The 19131-nt window shown below is 41.9% G+C and overlaps 1 protein-coding gene across 2 annotated transcripts in view; it reads left to right on the top strand.

Moving 5' to 3' along the window:
* The first annotated feature begins 937 nt into the window (after nt 1–937).
* The window catches only part of LOC120046532 (bone morphogenetic protein receptor type-1A-like), a 55753-nt gene continuing 37559 nt past the window's right edge, over nt 938–19131 (top strand). For both annotated transcript variants that reach the window (XM_038991850.1, XM_038991849.1), the window contains exons 1-2: nt 938–1172; nt 10430–10567. The gene's annotated coding sequence lies outside the window, so the exon portion shown is untranslated. The remainder of the gene's footprint in view (nt 1173–10429; nt 10568–19131) is intronic.

Raw genomic sequence — 19131 nt, 5'->3', positions numbered from 1 at the left:
TTGTCAAATCATAGTTTAAAAGCAGGTGATATGGTTTGACTATTTTTGGCCATTTTCTGGTGTTTTGTGGTGGGAAACTGAGCGGGTCGAACATAACACGTCAACCCTGTTACCCATAGATAGACAGGCTAGAAATGTTTTAGCTATTTCATTTTTTTTTCTTTGTGAAACTGATATTCACTTGCCACTCCCTGATGCACAGAAGCATCCATTCCCCCTGTCACAAGGGGATTTATGGTTGATTTAAGAAGAAATTGTCAACACTGTTACTTTATTTAGATTTTATTTATTTGGCACTTTAATAGGCCCTTTCTATAGTAATTTTTGTTATTTAAAAAAAACTCTTGAGATGAGAACATGTTTTTTATGAATTTGAACATGTGCTCTTGACAATGTTAAACTTTGGTGAAATGACACTTCTCAAAAGGCACTGAATTGGTGGAATGACCCTAGGATGGTTTGAATCTTTGAAATTTGTCAATAAACATTTTATTTCACAACGTTGTCTTTCACCTTAATTTATTATTCCACTTCCTTCTCACCTTTATTCTTCATATCCTATCCTCCTCTTCATCTATCTCCTACACCTTTTTATTCTCAATATCATCTCTCCTTTATCCATGTTTTTCAATCCCTCTTATGTCCACACTTTGTCCACCTCTTTCTCAATTTTCACCATCTATCTGCTTCTCCAGATTCTCTATATACCTCTCAAGCTCCTCATCTCCTCTCCTCGCTTCTTCCCCGTCTTTTTACTCTCCACGCTCTTCTATTTGTGAGTAGACTAATGTATGCATGTGTAAAACAAATACGAATATACTGTAGTAGATTAGGGCAATGAAAAATAATAGGTATGTCCATTTACACCAGGGGGCGTCACTGAGGTAATTGGGACATACTTGAATTCTCCATAGAAATACTCCTGCCGCAACTCGGTCCCCCTCAAATGGTTGTGCAGTCGCTGCAGTGATTGGAAAATGTTGGTCTGTCTACGTGTGCTTCATCAAATGACATAGGCAGAGGCAAAAACAGAGCGAGTAGAGCAGGGCCGACGTTAAACTGCATGTTTGGGAAATGTACACCACATTTTTGCAACTTCAAGACGAAATATAAAGATACAGAGGAGTGCTCGCCCGGAACCAAAAGGATTGCCACATCTGCTGAAGAAAAAGGTGAGGTGGAATGAAATCTAACCAGGCTAGATCATACTCCTGTTAATTTTGCCCTTGCTTTGGCTGTTGTCTTGGAAAAGTTTGTTTTTGCGTCTGAAAAATAAACGAAAAAACAAAAATTAGCTACTGGCTTCATTTTGGAAGTGTATTACGTTTATATTTATTAACTAGTTAGCTAAACATTTTAGCTTCGGTTTAAATACAGCCACTTGTTTCCGAGAGTTTGTTTTGAAAGCGAAAACTACCTCGCTAGATTGTTAGCGCTAGCTAATTTTAGCGTAGCCACTTGCTAGTTAGCGAGCTAGCTAAGTATCGAGAAACATTTGTTTGGCTAGCTTACTCGTTTGCAAGTACTTCTACTAGCAAACCTGACACTGAACTCTATTGACCGAATTGGTTAGTATATAGTTAGCCAGAGTATTATTTGCTAGTTGCTAAGTTTAAATTGTTTTATAAATTAATTCACTCATTACGCAATGAAAGTTGTTCGCTAGTGGGTTGCTAGTTAGCTAGCACAGAGCGGTATCATGTAACTAACGTTATAGTATCGCTTCCAGAGACATTACAACAATGTAACACATTTTACTGAGGGATTGACTGCGATGAGGTTTGGAATAATTTGTATCAAATTAGATGACAGAAGAAAGTTTTTCCACTTTCCCTCTGAAAAGTCAGTTCTAAACCATATCTTTGAATTGTACTACTTGAAAGTTTAGTAGGCTAGCCTAGTGTTAACTTCATTTATTATACATAGTTAACTAGCTAACGTTAGTTGTTAACGGATTAAAACTGTACATTGGCTCATGGTAGGCCTCGTTGTAATTTAAGTGTGTTTTGTAACAAGTGTTTATCAGAGGACCGAGGAGGACAACGTACCTCAAGTACTGATAACAAGGATTAAGTTGATTAAACAAATCACCCAAATAAGCATTCATCCTCCTCTTTAATTAGACTTCACGTCAGCTCTCACGTTTCTGCCAATAACCACACACACAGTTTGAATAAAGGGGTTTCTGGGGGGCTACCATGAAGGTCAATGGATTTTTATACCCTGTTGAGTATCATTGCACATCATAAATTGGTCAATCATCGTCATGTGATATAGTCCACACTGATGGTGTGAAAGTATTGGAGGCAGTGAGACACTTTAAAATCTGTCCATACACACACAAACACCCATACACACACTATGTGTGTAGCTAGAGGTCTGTTTTTTTCACAGGGAAAATACCCGGTGTGTTGGTCGCATACGAATGGGACATTTTTGGCCATGCTTTTCTCGTTTGTGAAAAAAGCTGGTTTTAATTTGGGCCTGGAGTGGGAGGGCGATGCGTTGTGCTCCCCACCTTCCAATGCTGGAGGCAACTCTGGAGTGAATGGGCTCTGGAAAATAGGGAGGTCAAAACCAGATGGAAGCCCTGACTGTGAAACTGTCCATTTTAAGCGGCATGGGGTAGAAGTGGATTTCTAAAGGTGGAGGAAAAAAATATTGCATCTAAAGTCTAACATTATACATATGCCAGACATCTTTACATTCTGTGGGTTACCTGGGATACTCCATAAAACAGGCCAATATTGGGGGAGTGAGACTAGGCCAGGAAGAATGGCTAACAAACTAAGCGTGATGATTTCTCCAGCTATTAAAACCATAATCAAGCACATGACAATATATTGTCCCTATTTAGTCATAGCTGAATGTCTTCATAGTTCATATAGACCTATGCCTAGTCTCTCTAGCAATGATTGTGTACACAGTATCTTGATCAGTGGGCTAACAGTGATTATAGCAGGAGTCTAGCCCTGCTCTGGAGCTGAGTGTGATTAATTAGCCAGAGCTCTGTAACTGCCTGAAGTCTGGAGAGAACATAATGGAGGGTTAGACAGAAATGGGGATGGGGTTCAGTAAATTGTGCATAATTCAGATATGATTTATGCACACGCGATGTGCAGATCAGAGGTCTGCTCATTGTCAAGAGGATGTAGCTAGCTGGAATTATCTTCTCCTTTTATAATGGAATGATTATCACTCATGATGGGCCATTTGTTTTGTCTCCCATGCCCCTGCTTGACAGCTGCCACTGCAGTTGAACCTTTAAGTAGGCATAGCCTAAATGTTGGAAAACGAGATGTTTTTCAATGTACTTTCATTAAATGGGCTAACCTACATGGTTTCCGTAAAGTCCATGCTTAGTGTGTTGTAGGTGGTGTGGGTAGTATTGATACTTATTTCCTAGAATTGAAGTTGTTTCAGTACTGAAGTCTGTAACGTAAACCAGAACTTGCCTCAAGTGCTCTGAGTGTGGTGAAAGAGAGAAGCAAAACATTCTCAAGCACTTTTAAATTTACAATGCTTGTTTTTCTAACATCCCTTTATGTTTAAGAGCGTCTTTCCCCTGCCTTGCTTCTGTTGTCCTGCATCCGTCTTTCTCCTCTGAAAGCATTTCCAATCTCATAGGCAGTGAGGGATCAGATTGCTCAGGGAGTCTCCAAGGCTCTCTGGCGAGGTGGTGGAGATAGAGGGAGGGGGTAGCACACGGATCAAGTTTCACATCCCAATGGGTTCCTCTGTCTGCTGTGCCTCCCTGAGTCAACCCCCACTCCTAACCCCCCCCCCCCCAAGCCTGGAGACAGGGTGGCTGAGCTGTCGAAGAAAACTTACTAGCCCTTTCCCAACAATGCAGAGTTAAAAAGTAGGAACATTAAAAAAATGTAACAGTGGCACGAGGTAATTGAGGTAATATGTACATGCAGGTAGGGGTGAAAGTGACCAGGCAATCAGGATAGAGCAGTGGTCACCAACCTTTTGAGTCAAGATAACTGAGTCAAAATGCAAGCTGAGATCTACCGCTCAGATCCACCTCAGACTCCAACTTAGAAGAGCAGATAAAGACTATAACTCTAACCTATCACCCGTTAGACTGTACACAGAGAACTGTTTCAGACAGCTGTGGAGGTTTAGGGGTCCTCTGCTACCACAGGCTGTATAAACCTGCACAAATTCCCGCTGGCTTTTGGAAATGCTGCTTAATGCTGGGCATTTCATACTCTTGACATTTTATCCATTTTCATTCTGTACACTTACTTGCAACATAAAGATAGTATAACAATGAACATGTTGCCTGTAAAGGAATAGCCTATTTGTTTTTCCAGTATACAGTGTGCGGGTGGCCATTTTATTGAATCTTCAAATGTTTACATCTTCAATGCGCTTGTTGAAGAGGGATTTTCTTTGAACACCTAGATGTGCAAATGTTTTTCATTCATTTTGATTCAAACAGCCTTTCGTTGACCTGCCTATTTCAGACTGAAACCACCTGCTTGCTGTATGTTTGACACGACACCCCTGTTCTACACGGTTGCTGGATGACTGTCCTTGATGATGTTTACCATGCAGGCTGCAGTTGTCCTTTTTAATGGTATTGATCTTTCTTTTAAATACACAGAGCCATCTGAGTGGATATTTTAGAAGAGCTAATGTGAATAGGGGAAGGGACAGATTGTTCTGATGGTAATTTAAAGGTTTTTGTCTTTTAATGGAGAAAGTGGAAAAGGTCAGTTTGTTCACTTAGTTTTATTTTGGGAAATCCCTTCCTGTTTGTGAACCAAGAAAATGTGATTATTTGGGGCCTTGTGATTTTATAAAAACATGTGTTGTGTGATGGAGGCCGATCAGCTTCTGAAATAATATGTGGAAGGCAGCTAAAAGGATGGCGTTCCTGGAGAATTCAAATACTGGAGGATTCAGTAAACCGAGGATGGGTTAAGAAGCAGATTTTTAGTGTCTTGTTTTGTCTTTTATAAAAACAGTTGATATACCTCAGTAATATGCCTAAAGCCTGTGGTATGATGCAATGTTGCAGCTCTATGCTGACCTTTCTTTACAAGGACTACATGTGCGCCCAAATTGAAAAATGTAGGAGCACAATGAAAAATATTTGAGATAATAAAATTAGAATCCTACATTTTGATAGGATCACTAGTACTCCTAAATCGAAATTCCAGGTCGCACAGCAAACTGTAGAGCCCTGTGTCAAGATTTGAACGTTGTTTGCACATTACTCGCTGGTTAAATACAGCATTCTCACGTAGGTGTTCTTTTTGTCCAGGTGAGAAAGTGCAGTGTTGAGTGCAGTAGAGATTGCGTCATCTGTGGAGCTGTTGGGGGCGGTATGCGAATTGGAATGGGTCCAGGGTGTCTGGGATGATGGTGCTGTGAGCCATCACCAGCCTTTCAAAGCATTTCATGGCTAAGGTGCTATGTGGCGATAGACATTTAGACAGGTTACCTTGGCGTTCTTGGGCACATGGACTATGCCCAATGTCAGTGAAGACACTTGCCAGCTGGTCAGCGCATGCTCTTAGTACGCATCCTGCAGCCTTGTGAGTAAGACCTTTTAAACAGGTTGACATTCACATCGGCTACGGTGAGCGTGATCACACAGTCGTCCTGGAACAGCTGGTTCTCTCATGCATAGTTCAGTGTTGCATGCCTCGAAGCTAGCATAGAAGGCATTTGGCTCGTCTGGTAGGCTTGCATCACTGGGCAGCTCTCTGCTGGGTTTCCCTTTTGTAATCATTGTTAGTTTGCAAGCCCTGCCACATCCGACGAGGTCTGAGCCGGTGTAGTAGGATTCGATCTTAGTCCTGTATTGAAGCTTTGCCTGTTTGGTGATTTGTCAAAGGGCGTAGGGGAATTTCATATAAACGTCTGATTAGTGGGAGGAGAAAAAAAGCGGCAGCTCTAGAATTTGTTGCGTGCGGATTTTTACCTTGTCAGATCGGGGATTCGAACCTTTCGGTTACTGGCCCAAAGCTCTAACCACTAGGCTACCTGCCGCCCCAAAATTGTTGACAAGTAGTACTGATTATTGTTTCTTTGCTGTACTACCTCTTTAAGAGGTTAAATGCACACAAGTCTTTTAATTGCTATGTCAGGAACCACTGCAGTACAAATCTAGTAGGCCCTTGTTTATGGGATTTAGGCTGGCAAGTGTTTAAAATGGATTAACACATGAAAACATTGCTGAGTAAGTTCACTTATAGGCCTGCATTTTCATAGCTTCATTTTCAAATTGCAGCCGTCTGTCATTGTTTCTCAGTTTGACCTGTGAGTGTATACTCTGTCCAATGTGTGCCATCCCCAAATATTTTCCATGCTCTTCATCAAGGTCTGTTTGGCCTAATGTTAATACAACTTGATCACTGATTTAAGACCAGCTGGTAGCCTAGTCCAAATGTCAACTGGTATGCTCACAACTGTGAGAATAATTGAATGTCGATAAGATAAGTGCAGGGGTATTCTTTTTGCATAAATTCTGTTTTCTTCCCCTGAGCAATAATGGATGGTACATGCAGTGGGAAGACTCATCAACCCACAAGACCCATCTCCACTCCAACCAGAATGTCTGTCTTAAAATATGACACATGAAATTGGATAAAAACAGAGAAAGGAGCAGGGCCTAACATATATATATATATTTTTTTACCAGCCAGTTTTGTTTACCAGCGCAAATATATTTTTTCACAAAAATTACACCAACCAAACACAAGCAAAAAAAAGATGAGCATGCTTTCTAATGTTTCTAAAACAATAAATGTATTACTAGTAAGAATTAATGTGGTATATTGTTTTGATTTCATTTTTTGTGACCTGAGTCTTTTAACCAAAATATCAAAGTTGAGACACATGTTCACCTGCCTCTAAGGTTACCCTGTAATGTGACTCCAGTCACCTTTTTGCCTTTGAGATTGAGTCTGACTAGTAAGTAGTCTGTTGTCTTCTCTTCACTAGCAGTTAAAACTGAAATATTGAAATATAACTTGCCAAGAAACACAAGGACAAACACCAAGACTTTATTTCAAGTAAATTAGACCATCTGTTATGCCTGTGAGCAGTGCTTCTAAAAATACATCTTTCACTCAGCTCTTCAGGGTTCCCCAACTAGTGGCCTGCGGTCCCCAAGTTTTCTTAGCAAAAAAGAGGGGAAACTCACATCATCCACTATCAATGTGTAGCACCCACCTCAGTGATGCACGGCAACCATTTTTGTGCCAGAACTCTCACCACACATAAACTATCAGTTGGAGAGGTGAGGAGTGATATATTCCAATTAGGAATGAGGGGGATACTTAGGTGGCCAGGTTGGGAATTTAGCCATGACACCGGGTTGAACACCCCTACTCTTACAATAAGCGCCATAGGATTTTGAATGACCACAGACAGTCGGGACACCAGTTTTAACGTCCCAGCCGAAAGACGGCACCCTACGCAGGACAATGTTCCCAAGTGTAATCAAGGTTTGACATTGGTCAAATATTATATCCCTTTAGGCTTGCGGTCTAAAAATATAAGAAAAATAAGTGAATGTATGCTTGTTGAAAACACTGAGCTAGATGTAGGTTAGGACTTTGGTTAAAGTAGCTAGTTAACAGGAGGCTGATTATTCCTCTAAGGAAGCAGTTGGACTTGATTTAAGGTGAGTTGCTGAGAGAGGAGGGGGGAAAAGCTGGCGTAGGCCCATACACATCCCCACACAGAGAGGACCCTGTGAACGGACCGGAGCCACTCTCCCTCCCCCTGTATGGTCTTTAATTTCAATTAGCTGTGGCTGATCGTTCACTTTGATGGCATTAGTCGCTCCTCTGAGCTTCGACACATTTGCCTCTGCTCTCGTGCCACTCTGTTGGTTTTGCTAAAGCCGACGGAATTAACTTCAGCGATGGAATCTCCAAATGCTTCACTTCGACTTCCTTTTTCCAGCCTCTGTCACACACCTGCACACAAACTCACACACCAGCCCAATGTTTCTTTTCGTTTTTTGTTTGTTGACTTTAGTTTTTTCTGTGCCGCGGGATTCCTCGCACTTTTGGGCAGCAGTGTTCCCCTTCCTGGCTGACAGTTCTTTTCCGTTGTGTAACCACCGTCTTTGTCCTTCCTTACATAACTATCCTGTCAGACAGTGAAGTTTAACACCTGACACCTAGTGCTGTGAGGAATTTGCATATGACGTGACAAGGCGCTTGAAGCTTTTCCCACTTCACAACAGATGTGAGGCTAACTCTCCAACTTAATGATAGCACTTAAACTTGAGGAGTAGAACTACAAGATGTCTAGCTAGTACTTTCGTTCTCTATTTTAATGCTTCCTGCATTTCTCTCTGCATTGTTGCTTTTACTCAAAATAACTTTCCCTGGAGCCATGCCCCTGCACTGTGACAGACCTCCCAACCTCAGAATATATTCCTGCATTCTCTCAGGACTTTATAAATAGCCAGCGCGGTTAGTTGCCAATTATCGGCTGCACCCTTAAGTGACCCTGGCATGTTGAGGAGACATTTGAGTCTAGAGGCAGAGACAGTGTTGTAAACAGAAGAGCACAGCTGATCTCCCTCTGCTGCCTTTCACTCTCCTGAATGTGCTCACTGTGTCCATGGATTTTTTTTTCTTCAATTTGTATTCCATTTGCTCATACTAACCACTCAAGCACTTTCAAATGGCAGGTTTCTTATAATTTGGCCTAAAAGTAGTTAGTGCATGGAATGCCTACTGCAGTTATTTCCTTTTACGAGGGTGTTTTAGACTTTGCTCTGGTGTCCTCAAATGCCTTTAAGCTAACAGAATAGAGTTTCTTGTTCGCAGGAATTGAAGATTTCTATTTGATATAGTGCATTTATTTCCCCTGCAAGAGTTTGCCGCGTGCTGTCTGTTTTGAATGTATACTCACTTTGATATCCCTGGCTAAATAAAGGCCCTTTGAGTCTCAAGGAACTCTCCCTGGTGGAAGAATAGCCCCTGTGTTGGTGCTGAGAGCTGTTCTTGGCTGCTGGGCCATATCCAGACCATGCTGCTCCACTTATCTCCCAGCCACAGCAGGGTGCTTCTCTGGCCTGCAGTGGCCCACTCACTGGAGGCTTTATGGGGACACCCTTGTCCCCCCCCCCCCCCCCACCCCCTGGAATAACACCTCCCCGGTCTAAAATCAGATGTTTGTGTGTGTCCCAATGTGCTGTTGGGATGTCTTTGCTGGATGAGGATTCCCTGGTATCATACCAGCTATTGACCGACACTTTGCCCCTCAGTATGTTTTCAGGTTCATGTAGGCCAGGCCTAAATCTGTGTTTGAAAGGCTAATCTTAAATATGTTTTATGTAATCCCTTTCCCCCCCAAAAAATGTCTGCCAAGCAAAAACCTGATAAATGTATTCATAAGAATGCTCTAAGTACAGAAATTGTGAGTGACAACTGGAGTTTGTGACAGCAATTTTGAGCTTATTACAGTATTATAGACACTGTCCTGGGATTTCCTCTGATCTTCTATGGAGAAGGACCTCTTTTACTTTCTAACGACTCTTGTGTGGCTTGTTAGCGTCTTAGAGCGAAACCGGTTACGTGTTCGTGAGCGTCTCTGCTTTTCATAGATGGGGTCATAATAGTTTAACTCCAACCGTTCAGACTTGAGATGTTTTTTTTGTGTGAGAAGAACGGTCTTCGCGATCCGCCCTTGTCTCACAAACGCCACTCTAACTCCCATTAATCATAGACTAATGGAACAGATGGACAAATCCACTGCAACAACCCTGTAGCTCAAACGCACACTGTTTTAAAAGGGGTTATAAGTCCAAAACGTGCCAGCGTTACTGTGGGTCTCGAGGTTATTGACTTGAATAATCACACAAGTGAGTCAATGTATGAGTCACCCACATTTTATTTTTCAGACACTATAGTCCTCTACCTTTGTGCTGTAGGCCTATCTCTTATATTCCTGTTGGAATTTGCCTCGGTCTCTCTCTGGCAGCGTCCTTCTGGCGGTGATGCTGAAGTGGCACCGATCCGGCACTGCTAATGACTTCTAAAGTTGTGAGAACTAAGTTATGGGCTGCAGTGATGTGTAATGTCTTTCCCTCAGTGGAGGTCGTAGTGTACTGCGGCTGGGTCCCTGGGCTCCTGGCCCGGTGACAGGATGTCTGCAGCGCTGTGCAATGATACCTCTGCACCGCTCGGGTTGCCCAGCAACCCCCCCCAGCCTCCTTAACCCATAGGGTTTTTTGCGCACAATCTCAGGGCAGAAACAAAAAATAAATGTTTGTTTTTATTTTCAATCAGGCATCCCAAGCCTCGTGATATGCAATCAATAGCCTTCCCGACCTGACATGTTTTGTGGTTCCCATCTGCCATTGACATTGGCACACTTTGAAGTGCAGTAAGTCCCATTTTCTTGGTGTGTGACTAATTTGAGTTTCTTACCCTCTCCTGCTCAGGTCTCCATGGTGCCATGCTGGATTTCTATCTCCAGCGTCTATGTTCTTTATCCCTATGGATCTGTATGACCCCCAGCACCAACACTGGTCTCTACAAGCATCCTCAACATGCCCCTGCACCATGGATCCCTCAGTGAGGTAAGACTGCTCTCTATGGCTGTTACAGTGAATCAGAGGGATGACTCTTGCTCTGGATTATGCTTGTGATGATGCATGTTCAGCCCCATATACAGTGTGTAATTTGTGCAAGATGTGTTGTGGTCACATGCTTGGTTGGTCAATGCATCTCTATTTGGATTCCATCTCAGCCTTTTTATCTTACCTAACAACGAAATGTTAATTTCTCTCTGGGGGGCACCGGTGATTACCCCAAAACCTGATTATACCCCTCTAAGGAGATTAACCCCTGACCTCTCCCAGCAGAGCTGGCCAATCGGGTGGTTTCCTGGATCATAATTGCAGGCACAGATTCTGTTATTGGAGCTGTCTGCTGATGTGATTAATAACTGGAGGAGTAAGAGAAAGAAAGGACCTGATTGCACATGCTCCTGGAGGTTTAGGCTAGACATCTGTAAGTTTGCTGTAGGTGGAGTGACACCCGCCATAAGAGAAATCTAGAATGGAATTTTTGGAGTATTTCTTATGTATTTATTTTTTGGGGTCTTAAAAAAATAAGTATTGTTGACATTAAGACGTCTAGTCTTAGTCCAATTAAAAAATGTATAAAAGATTAGATAATAAACTGATCGGTTGCACATATGTTCTCTATTTTGTTTTTGTTTGAGAGAGCGAAAAGACTGTCTGAGCTTACGCACTCCACCGGCAGACTTTCAGAGTCAGGGAGTCTACTCGAGCAAATTACTACCATATGTTCACAGAGAATGTTGAACCCAATGTATTTCACCTCCTCGTTTTTAAACAACACTAAGGCGAGCTGGTGCGTTTCCCAATTTGTGCCTCTAGTTTTGTGTCGGACATTTGCCCCTGAATCGTCACTCGTGGACTCTAAAGCAGGTGTGCCCAACTGTTGGACATAAGACTGTAAAAACACCAGCAATCACCGGCTCCAAGTGATTTTAATTTTGGAAATCTGTTTTATGTTTTAGTCATATTATATCTGTTTGAGCTTCTTGCAGTCAATCTGCAGTCTACAAAACAATGATCTTGTAGCTGAATCTAGTTGATGATCCCTGCTGTAAAGCATGGTGTGATCTAAAGGAAGCGGCGGGATCTTCTCTCCTTGTTGATAGGTGAGGAAACCGAGGTAATGTTTGAGAGGGACAACGCTAGTCGGGGGGGGGGGGAGGTGTTCCTTCATGAGACAGATATTTCACCAGGTGTATAAATGTGAAGCATCCGCTTGGTGTTTCCACTCGCTACCAAATATGGTAGTGAGAGGTAGCCCAGTGGCCGGCAGTGGGAGAAGATGGAACATAATGGATTTTGGCCGACACTCTGCACATTTTCTCATCGATGAAACATTTGATCTCATTACAGTTTTCTGTTCCCAAAACTACAATCTGTTACGAACAGAGTGGACAATTTTTTATAGACTTTACCCTTTGCTAAAGTAAAATGTCTTTGTTTAGGAGTGTGAACGCATATTGAGGTATCGCACACGTGCACTTAACAGAGTTGGCGTTCACTAACAGAAATATGCAAATGAATGATAGAGAGATCCTATTGGCATGTTCTAACTCGTGCTCATCTCTGCCCACCACCTTGCTTGTTCTGTCCGCTATGACAATTTTTCCCCCTTTTTGAAATGACTGGCTGTGGTCTGTCTTGGTTTGGTTATAAAAATCTTTGGTCCTATTTCGGGAAGCTCCCGAAAATATGTGAATTCCAGAAGTAACCGTGTGACTTCTGGCTTGTTGACAGAAGAAGTTAGCAGTTATCCCGATAGATTAGATTAGACCATGTTAATTTCTTAGTGATGTGGACACCAAGGAACTTGAAGCGCTCGGCTCGCTCCACTACAGCCCCGTCGATGTGGATGGGGGCGTGCTCAACCCTCCGTTCCTGTAGTCCACAATCAGCTCCTTTGTCTTGCTGACATTGAGGGAGAGGTTGTTGTTGTCTCTGACGACCTACCTGACGGCTGCCTCATCGTCGGTGATCAGTCCTATCAACATCGTGTCGTCAGCAAACTTGATGATGGGGTTTGAGTCATGCGTGGCCACGCAGTTGTGGGTGAACATGGAGTAGAGGAGGCGACTAAGCACACACCCATGAGGGGCTCCCGTGTTTACAGATGTGTTGTTGCCAACCCTCACTGCCTGGGGGCGGCCTGTCAGGAAGTCCAGGATCCAGTTGCAGCTGGAGGTGTTCAGTCCCAGGGACCTGAGCTTGGAGGTTATTATGGTGTTGACTGCTGAGCTGTAGTCAATGAACATCATTCTGACATAGGTGTTCCTTTTGTCCCGGTGGGTGAGAGCAGTGTGGAGTGCAATAGAGATTGCGTCATCTGTGGATCTGTTGAGGTGGTATGCTAGTTAGGGTGATATGGCCAAAATATATCACAGTATTTAAATAAAAAAAATGGACGTTATGACTTTTATGTTTTTGAATAATACAAGTTCTAAATGTAGTAGTGTGTGTGACCCTAGGTTGACGACAACATACATTCTACGGGATTTCAATGGGTGTTTCTCCATTCTGATTTGTTTTATACTGTTCAATTCAACTTCAACCAAAAATACTTTTCAGCATTTATCAATTTCTGCATTTCCTGCACCCATTTGAGTTCATTTCCACACTGTCAAATAGAGCTGCACAGTATGGGCAAACATTCCAGGCCTTATTTTTAACCAAATGTTGTGAATTGACTTGCAATTTAGAGCAAAACACTTGGGTGAACTGTTGGAATCATGGAACGAGAGTGATTATTCTAATTCTATAGTTGGAATATAATTGTGGGAGTTTTGAATACAGGGTTTGACATGACAATGAATAAAAATGCCAGGGAAGAGTTATTGATTGGGTAGGGAACAAAGTGTTGATAAGTGTTTCATAGAGGACCCTATAAACTTTGGCTACATGTTTTCTCTTAGCTACTTCACGTAGCTAACATATTCATGCTTTACATATTCCTCTTTTGATGTAGAAGATACTGTTGCTCAAACAACATGCTGATTTGGGTCTACACCATCACTGGTATTATCAGGCTGTATAGCTAATCACGTTTGCTCTGACTCAGCTAGTTAGCTAATAAATGTAATAACTAGCGATTAGCATTTTCGGCTGACAAGTATTTAGGCCCATCTTGCTAAGAAAAGACAAAGTAGCTGTTTGCAGATGTAAGAAACAAACTAATAGTGTAATTATAGAACACTAGTGGGTTTATATTAAGAAGCAAAGTGAAAACAGCATCGTTGTCATCAACATTGTTGCATGGGTTGCATTGACCATGGAGGAACAACAAATGCGCTCCTTGAGTGATGGGGCATGGTTAGGTCTGTGAGTAAAGCGGCATGGAGAGAGATGACTCAAGTAGCAAAGTAAACTATAAAAATGGAAGTTACACACAGCGTATCACATTTAACAAACCAAACATTCTAATACCATTATAGAATGTAAAGTAAAAACCCAAACCGGTCCGTGCATCAATACCGGTATATTGTAAAACACGGTTTACCACACAGCCCTATGGTATGTGAATTGGTGTGGGTCCAGGTTGTCTGGGATGATGGTGTTGTGAGCCATGACCAGCCTTTCAAAGCATTTCATGGCTATAGATGTGAGTGCTCTGGGCGATAGCCATTTAGGCAGGTTACCTTTGCCGTTCTTGGGCACGGGGACTATGGTGGTCTACTTGAAACAAGTTGGTATTACAGACCGGGTCAGGGATAGGTTGAAAATGTCAGTGAAGACCCTTGCCAGCTGGTCAGCGCATGCTCTGAGTACATGTCCTGGTATTCCATTTCTGGTTGGGGTATGTACGTACAGTCACTGTGGGGATGATATCGTCAATGCACTTACTGTGCTTTCAGAAGGTTCACACACCCCTTGACATTTTTGTTATTACAGCCTGAATTTTGTGGCACTGGCCTACACACAATACCCCATAATGTGAAAGTGGAATTATGTTTTTAGAAACGTTTACAAATTCGTAACAAATGAAAAGCTGAAATGTTTTGAGTCAATAAGTATTCAACCCCTTTTTATGGCAAGGCTAAATAAGTAAAAATGTGCTTAACTCTGTGTGCAATAATAGTGTTTAAGCAACTTAATAATAGTGAGTCCATGCAATTTATGTGACTCCTGAGCTTTAGGCTTGCCATAAAGGGGTTGAATACCTAATGACTCAAGACATTAAAACTTTTCATTTTTAATTAAAAAATATATATATACACAGTACCAGTCAAAAGTTTGGACACCTACTCATTCAAGGGTTTTTCTTTTTTTACATGGAATCATGTAGTAACCAAAAAAGTGTTAAACAAATCAAAATATATTTGAGATTCTTCAAAGTCGCCGCCCTTTGCATTGATAACTTTGCACACTCTTGGAATTCTCTCAACCAGCTTCATGAGGTAGTCACCTGGAATGCATTTCAATTAACAGGTGTGCCTTAAGTTAATTTGTGGAATTTCTTTCCTTATTGTGTTTGAGCCAATCAATTGTTTTCTGCAAGGTAGGGGTGGTATACAGAAGATAGCCCTATTTGGTAAAAGACCATGTCCAAATTATGGCAAGAACAGCTTAACTTCTTATGGCTGCAGCCCGGTGTCGGTACACTTATGACAACAGCCAGCTCAAGTGCAGGGCGCGAAATTCAAAATATATATTTTTTAAATATTTAACTTTCACACATTAACAAGTCCAATACAGCATATGAAAGGTACACATCTTGTGAATCCAGCCAACATGTCCGATTTTTAAAATGTTTTACAGCGAAAACACCACGTATATTTATGTTAGCTCACCACCAAATACAAAAAAGGACAGACATTTTTCACAGCACAGGTAGCATGCACAAAGCCAACCTAACTAACCAAGAACCAACCAAACTAACCAACAAACAACTTCATCAGATGACAGTCTTATAACATGTTATTCAATAAATCTGTTTTGTTCGAAAAATGTGCATATTTCAGGTATAAATCATAGTTTACATTGCAGCTACAATCAGAAATTGCACCGAAAGCAGACAGAATAATTACAGACACCAACGCCAAATACCTAAATACTCATCATAAAACATTTCTGAAAAATACATAGTGTACAGCAAATGAAAGACAGGCATCTTGTGATTCCAGCCAATATTTCCGATTTATTAAGTGTTTTACAGCGAAAACACAATATAGCGTTATATTAGCTTACCACAATAGCCAGAAACACAAGCCATTTCCCAGTAGCAAAAGTTAGCGATCGTAACAAACCAGTAAAAGATATATAATTTTTGACTAACCTTGATATTCTTCATCAGATGACAGTCCTATAACATCAGGTTATCCATACACTTATGTTTTGTTCGAAAATGTGCATATTTAGAGCTGAAATCAGTGGTTATACATTGTGCTAACGTAGCTACTTTTTCCCACAACGTCCGGATTTTTTTCTGACACATTCTGACCAAATAGCTATTCATAAACATAACTAAAAAATACATGTTGTATAGGAAATGATAGATACACTAGTTCTTAATGCAATCGCCGTGTTAGAATTCTAAAAATAACTTCATTACCACATAAGGCTTACGTTATGTCGACCGAGTGCCCAAAACCTGGGCGCAAAACTAATAGTACACAGTTCGACAGATATATGAAATAACATCATAAAATGGGTCCTACTTTTGCTGATCTTCCATCAGAATGTTGTACAAGGTGTCCTTTGTCAAGAACAATCGTTGTTTGGATTTAGAACGTCCTTTTCCCTCTTGAATTAGCAAGCGCACTAGCCAAGTGGCGCGAAGCTCTCCTTTCTGAACAAAGGCACACAACGCAACACGCCTAACGTCCCGAATAAATTTCAAAAATCTAATAAAACTATATTGAAAAAACATACTTTACGATGATATTGTCACATGTATCAAATAAAATCAAAGCCGGAGATAGTAGTCGCCTATAACGAAAGCTATTCAGAAGGCAAATCCAGGTCCACCCTCGCGCCTTCCTGAAAACAGGAAATGGGTGACACGTCATTCCAAGAGGACGTATTCCATCTCAGACCAAGATAAACACTCCATTTCTTCTCTCACTGCATCTTGACATCCAGGGGAAGGTGTATGACGTGCATGTATACTAATAGGTATCATGCCCATTTATAGGCAGGACCTAGAAGAGGGCATCGATTTCAGATTTTCCACTTCCTGATCAGGAAGTTTGTGCCAAATGAGTTCTGTTTTACTCACAGATATAATTCAAACGGTTTTAGAAACTAGAGTGTTTTCTATCCAATAGTAATAATAATATGCATATTGTACGAGCAAGAATTGAGTACGAGGCCGTTTGAAATGGGCACCTTTTATCTGGCTACTCAATACTGCCCCTGCAGTAAACGGCCTGCTCCTTTGTTTGGTTTCTATTTTGTTGTGCCCCACAAATGCACATGGGACACTATAGTCAAAGCACATTAACGTTGTCTTCAAGATTTTTTTTAAACATTCGAGACTAAGCACATTTCAACAAATAGTTGTACATGGGTTGGTAGACCCGCTAATGACCATCAGGTCGCTGATGGTACTATGTTTTCTATTTTCCCTCTAACCACTCTGACATCAATGCAAATGCAGTCAAATCACATCAAAACAGTATTGCGCTTTTAAAACTCCCCTCACTGTGATTGATCAATTTGAAAAATGTTCAACAGGTTGAAACTGAGTGGGAAAAATGGTCATTGTGGATGTTGTTTCAAAGCCCAACACAACGAAATGGACAGTGCTTTCTAAGGTGGTGATTAATTCAAAACACCCACAGAGCTTATGCATATGAATAAGCCTACTTGACTCAGGAAAGGTTGGTGGCCATTGTTTTAGAGTTTTCCCTGTTAAGACTATCAACGTTTCCCTTTACTGTGGCAGTTGTGATCGAAGCAACACAATATTAGCCACCGTCAATGCAACATACCAAAACATAATGACCTATCCAAGAGATTTTGTTGTAGGCAAAATGCATCGGAGAAGGATTCTATTGCATTGACATGTACTACTCAGCCCGTACTCTACACAGACCGGTGCGGTATAAACAATCAGAGCTGCAGTAGGTCTATGCAAATAGACCATTGCCGTATATGGACCTGTGCCATTTACTTTGAACTGGACAGTGTTTACAGCATGAGCGGTCGTGAGTAGATGTGCTTGTTTTGAGATCAAAGCGAGAGCTGCATGTAGCCACGTGTGCACATTTTTTCATATCCTTTGCTAGTTAGTGAGTTATCATGTCATTATCATTATTATTATTTGTAGTCAGCAATGGTGGAGTGATTGCTTCCTACAAGAGCACAAAACGTGTACATTTCTAGGCATCTTTGAAAAGCGAGTCAGGTAAAGTGCTCTTTGTTGTCTGAAAGGGGCAGTCTTGTATTTTGAGACAGCTTATACAATTCTAAGTAGCCAATAAGCAGAGGGTAGCATAATTTGTTTGATTCTCTGTAATAATGGTATGGAGTTAATAGTGCATTTTATTTTGTAGTGGTTTCTTGAATCAAAGAAAACAACGAGGTAGAGGTGAGGGGGATTGTTTAAGATACTCTTTGAAGAGGTAGGGTTTCTGGTGCTTTTGTAATATGGGCAGGAACTCTGCTGTCATTGCTTCAGGGGGAAGCTGGTTCCACAATTTGGGGTGCCAGGACAAAGAAGAGTGGACTGGCCTGACCGGGTGCTGCCCTTCCATAGGGGTGGGAGGGCCAAGAGACCAGAAGTGGCAAGAACATTCTGAGATAACGAGAGAGTTGATGGCATGCTCAAATGTTTTTGAAAGAAAAGGGATACAGGTCTGTAGTTTGACATCAGATGAGTTGTGTTGGTTTCTTGAGGAGGAGAGCAACTCTAGCCAGTTTGAAGTCCGATGGGACGGAGCCAGTGGTCAGGGAGTAGTTGATGAGGAATGGGATAAAGTCTCCAGAGATTGTCTGGGGAAGGGAGGATGGGGTCGAGCGGGCAGGTTGTCGAGTGGCCAGACCTCACTTTGTCGCAAGATTTAGTCTGGAGAGGGAAGAAAGAAGTCAAGGCGTTGGGTAGTTCTGTGGGACCAGTGGACTCAATAGGCTGAGTGAATCAGGAGCGGATGTCGTCAACCTTCTTTTCAAAGTGGTTGACAAAGTCGTCCGCAAAGAGGGAAGGGGTGGAGGATAAGGTAGAACGTAGTTTCTTAGGGTTAGAGGCAGAAACTTGAATTTATAATGACAGAAAGTGGCTTTAGGACCTGATACAGTGGAAGAGAAGGTAGAACGGAGGGAGTGAAAGGATGATGGGTCCTCCGGAAGTTTAGTTTTACATTTTTGCTCAGCTAACCGCAGCCCTGAAAGTGGACAGTGCGAGTCATAGGATGCGGAAAGGGAGGAGAGTAGGGTTAGAGAGGCAGAATAGGGAGACTGGAGGGAGTAGGATTCAACAGAAGGGAAAGATGATACGATAAAAGAGGAGAGGGAGCAAAGATTGTGACAGCGCCTGACCATCTGGGTAGGGGCTGAGTGGCCAGGGTTGAAGGAAAGGGAGACCAAGAAAACAAAGTAGGGATCAGAGACCTGGAAGGGGGAGC

The sequence above is a fragment of the Salvelinus namaycush genome, chromosome 4 (assembly GCF_016432855.1).
Source record: "Salvelinus namaycush isolate Seneca chromosome 4, SaNama_1.0, whole genome shotgun sequence".
Classification (NCBI taxonomy): Eukaryota; Metazoa; Chordata; class Actinopteri; order Salmoniformes; family Salmonidae; genus Salvelinus; species Salvelinus namaycush.
This window is presented reverse-complemented; position numbering and strand designations above follow the sequence as displayed.